The sequence below is a fragment of the Penaeus monodon genome, chromosome 17 (assembly GCF_015228065.2).
Source record: "Penaeus monodon isolate SGIC_2016 chromosome 17, NSTDA_Pmon_1, whole genome shotgun sequence".
NCBI lineage: Eukaryota > Metazoa > Arthropoda > Malacostraca > Decapoda > Penaeidae > Penaeus > Penaeus monodon.
The window spans coordinates 17,506,120-17,511,495 of NC_051402.1; positions in this window are offsets into that span (position 1 = coordinate 17,506,120).

The window sequence follows — 5,376 nt, forward strand, 5'->3', positions numbered from 1 at the left end:
CAACCAGCGAACGAGGGAAGAACAACAAACCAGGAAGAAACATAAGAAGATGATTGAAGAAATGGAAGGAGAGAGACAAAGAGAAACAAAGAAGTGATTACTCTACGAAAAAAGAGAAGAAAAAAAGAAGAAAAAGAAGAAGAAAGAAAAACTCTTGCCTGTAGAAAGAGTAAATAATTCAAGGGGGATAAAGAGACAGAAAAGGGCAAAGGCCACAAAAAAACGACGCCAAAAGAAGCGGTCTCGCGAGAGGCCACGCACACGCATTTACGCACACACGCGTTCGTACATGTGTGCACGTGTTTACATGCACGTACACATACGTATATGCATATCTGCATTCATGTATACATACATATATACATATGCACATATATACATATACATACATGCATCCACTCATACATAAATATATACATGCAAACATATACACATCGATACATAATACATACATATATACATGCATACATACAAACATATTTGCATACATACATACATACATACAAACATACACACATATATACATACAGACAGAAAAATGCATATATGTACATCTTCTTCTTTTAACGGTAGGTTCATGTCTGAGCCGCCGTGGTCACAGCATGATACTTAATTGTAGTTTTCATGTTGTGATGCTCTTGGAGTGAGTACGTGGTAGGGTCCCCAGTTCCTTTCCACGGAGAGTGCCGGTGGTACCTTTTAGGTAATCATTCTCTCTATTTATCCGGGCTTGGGACCAGCACTTGACTTGGGCTGGCTTGGCCACCCAGTGGCTAGGTAGGCAATCAAGGTGAAGTTCCTTGCCCAAGGGAACAACGCGGCGGCCGGCGACTCGAACCCTCGAACTCAGACCGCCGCCGTGACAATTTTGAGTCCGACGCTGTAACCATTCGGCCACCGCGGGCTTGACGATCATGGGCTTCCATGATTTTTTCTTAGCAATTTAGAGCGGTGGTTTTGCCATTGCCTTCCGCCCGGTGTTTTTATCGAGTCACCATCTCATTTTCCCGGCACTGACTTGAGCTGGCTTGGCCACCCACTGGCTAGGCAGGCAATGAGGTGAAAATTATGTAGAGGCTAGTGTTATTGTATTAAATATATTATTTGGTGTGAGGGAAATAGGCCATATGTGAATAGGTATTACATCCTCGGTCACGCTACCGCGGCGGTCCCCCGCAGAGGTGTCAGAGAAAGTGAAAAGGCGCATCTAGCTAAAACATTACAACCTAAGCATAAAATATCCTACTCACAAAAAATAAGTAAACAGTACATATGAAATACAACAATCCATACGGCTAACATTAAGTGCATACAGTAACATCAAGAAGGTACACAATGTAGCAGCTTAATAAATCATACGAAATAGCAATAACATTCAATGTATAAAATCAGTATATCATATAAAATAACGTGAACATTCATGCGACTCACGAAACAGAAAATGACAAATAAGCACAACGAACCATGAATCTTTAGACGAAAACAACCTCACAACACACACACACACGTGAGCGCACGCATTTAATCTATGTTTACATGAGCACATACATTTAAACGCCTTGGATTAGGAATTATTACATAGTGTTGTATTCTGTATATGACAATTGTCTTTGACATTTACATAATCTAAAATTCACTCTTAAATTATGAAGCGACCTTTAATCAACGCCTTTGTTCACTTATTGCCGGTGACATTAATTCTTTTCACACTAGATATTTTAGATATTTGAATAAACAATCTCTAGAGAAATGCCTTTAGTAGTTACTCTGAATGTATTAATTTAACTCTAGTTCGCCGTCTGTTATATGTTTTTTTAAAAGTCCTTGTAAATATCAGCGTCGCATTTCATATATGTACATACATCCTGCTTATATCAAACTACAATTTAAGCTCAACATAAAATTCGTCAGCAATTTCTGTTATACGTCTTTAACTTTCATCTATTTTATAAATTATCTGACTCGAAACTAGTTTTATTGTATAAGCTTGTAATGATATTCACCCTAATGAAAGAGATCTCTAAGTCTCCAAGTCCTTCCATCCATTTTTTGTGAACTTAAATCGTCATAGCCATTCACTAGGTTTCGATACATATGCGTACCTTTTCACCATTATTTTTCCTTTTATAGTCGAATTCTCCAAAACCTTTTATGCTATAAATTGTAAAGCTGTTATCCCGTCTTTGCCTTCTCCATGTCGATTGGCTGTAGGCGATTTTTTTCCATCTGGTCGGTAGGTTTTGTCTTCTAATTTTATTTTTCTGCCAAATTCCCTTGTTATTTGTGAACACACACACACACACACACACACACACACACACACACACACACACACATATATATATATATATATATATATATATATATATATATATATATATATATATATATATATATATATGGGAGGAGGGTTGTGTGTGTGTGTGTGTGTGTGTGTTTGTGTATGTGTCGTGCGTGTGTGTGTGTGTGTATGTGTGTGTGCGTGCGTGTGTGTGTGTGCGTGTATGTGTGTGTTGTGTGTGTGTGTGTGTGTGTGTGTGTGTTGTGTGTTGTGTTGTGTGTGTGTGTGTGTGTATGTGTGTGTGTGTGTGCGTATGTGTGTAAGGACATACATACCTACACACACACACAAACGCCCACTTGTCTATCTACCAATATCTCTCTCCCTCCCTCCCTCCGGCGCGGTCCGAAGAGCTCAAAGGGCGCGAGCGACGTCACCCCCATCAGGGCCAGGAGCCGAGTGCGCGTGGGGCCGTGAGGGGCGGCCGCGAGGCTCTCTCGAGGCCGGCCTGGCACAACACTCGAGGCCGCCCCCCCCTCCCCTCGCCCCACTCCACCCCACTCCACCCCCCACCGACCGGCCTCCCTTCTGTCGACTCGAGCTCCCCTCTTGTTTCTTTCTCTTCTTCTTCTTTCTTGCTCTACCTCCCTTTTTTCCCTCTTCATCCCATTTTCGTTTTTTTTTCGTCTTCATATATTTCTTCTTTTTCTCGTTCTTCTTCTTGTCCACTTCCTCTCCCTCCATTTTCTTCTTTTCTTCTTCGTCTTCTAATATTTTTTATTCTTATTCTTATTCTTATTCTTATTACTGCTACTACTACTTTGATAATAATAATAATTATGACTGTAATGGTAATAATAATAATAATAATAATAAAAATTATAATGATAACAACGATAATAATAACAATAATGACTATAAAATAATGTCAATAGTAATAATGATACTAGTGATAATGCTATAATAATAATGATGATAATAATGATGATGATGATAAAAACAACAAAAATAGTAATAATGATCATAAAAATTATAGTAATAATAATGATGATAATAATAAGTATCATTATCATTATCATTATCATTATGATATATATACATATACATATACTATTCATATTATAAATTTATAATATATTTAAAAATTAATATTATATATATATATTATTATAATATAAATTTTATTTGTATATTATGTTATTTGCCTTTTTTTTATTTTATTTTTATTATTTTATTTATTATTAAATTTTTTATTTTTTTTTCTATCAAACTTCATCTTCTTCTTTTTCCCATCTTCTTTTTCTATCTTCTACTATTTCTAAAAACTTCTTCTTCTTATCTATACACCACCACACCCCCCCCCCCCCCCCCACGCCACACCCCCCCCCACCCACCCCCCCCCCCACCACCACACCCCCCCACACCACCACCACACCTTATATTATTTTTTATATTAAATATATATTTTTATTTTTATTGTTATACGTAAAATATATTTATCATAAACACAACACACACACACACCCCACAATATATATATATATATATATATATATATATATAATTTATATATATATATATATTTTATATATTATTATACATCATACACCACACACACACACCACCACACACACACAAAAAACACACACACACACCCACACACAACACACACCACACAACACACATATATATATATATTATATATATATATATATATATATATATATATTTTAATATATTATATAGTTTATGTGTGTGTTGTCTTTGTATTTTAAAAAATATATATTATAACTACCACCACACACACACACACACAACATATTATATATATATTAATATATATAATATATATTATTATTATAATATTTTATATATATATATATATATATATATATATATTTATGCACACCAACCCACACACACACACACACACAAACACACAACAACCACCAATATATATAATATATTATATAATATAAAATATTAATATATATATATAATATATAATATATAAATATGTATTCTTCTTTTTAAAGTAGGGTTTGTGTCTGAGCCCCCGTGGTCACCGCATGATACTTTTTTGTAGTTTTTCATGTTGTATGCTCTTGGTATGGTACGTGTAGGGTCCCCCCGTTCCTTTCCCGGAGAGGCCGTGTTACCTTTTTTTTTTTTTTTTTTAGGGATCATTCTCTCTATTTATCCGGCTTGGTACCAGCACTTGGGCTTAGGCTGGCTTGGGCCCCCCAGTGGCCCAGGTAGGCAATCAAGGTGAAGTTCCTTGCCCAAGGGAACAACGCGGCCCGGGCCGGGGAAATCGAACCCTCGAATTCAGATTGCCGTCGTGACAGTCTTGAGTCCGACGCTCTAACCATTCGATCACCGCGGCCTTGACGGATCATGGGCTTCCATGATTTTTTCTTAGCAATTTAGAGCGGTGTGTGTGTGTGTGTGCGTGTGTGTGTGTGTGTGTGTGTGTGGGTGTATATATATATGTATATAAAATATATAATACATATATAAATATAAATTATATATATATTATATATATAATATATAATATGTAATATATATATATAAAAAAAATAATAATATATAAATAGATAAAAAATATATATAATATATATAATACATATATATATATATATTAAATATATAAAATAATTTTTTAAGTAGTTAAGTTGAGGTTAACATATTTTAATTTTATTTTAAAATTTTTATCTTTGGGTTATTAGGGATTCTTTCCCCAACCACCATAACAACCCACCAACCCCACACCCACCACCCACAACAACAAACCCCCAAACACAACCCCCCCCACCCAACCCCAACCACCCACACCACCACCCAACCACCCCAAAACCCACCTTGATATCATGGGGTTATATTTTTCTTTGATTAGAGGATTTATTTTGTTTTTTTTTTTTTTTTTTTTTTTTTTTTTTTTTTTGTAAAGAAATTCACCATCTCTTTTAAAGAAATTAATTTTTTTGAAAAGTTTAGAAAATAAATAATTTTATTGCCAAAAAACACAACCCCCCAAACCAACCCCAACCAACCACACCACCACCCAACCACCACCACCCACACAAAACACA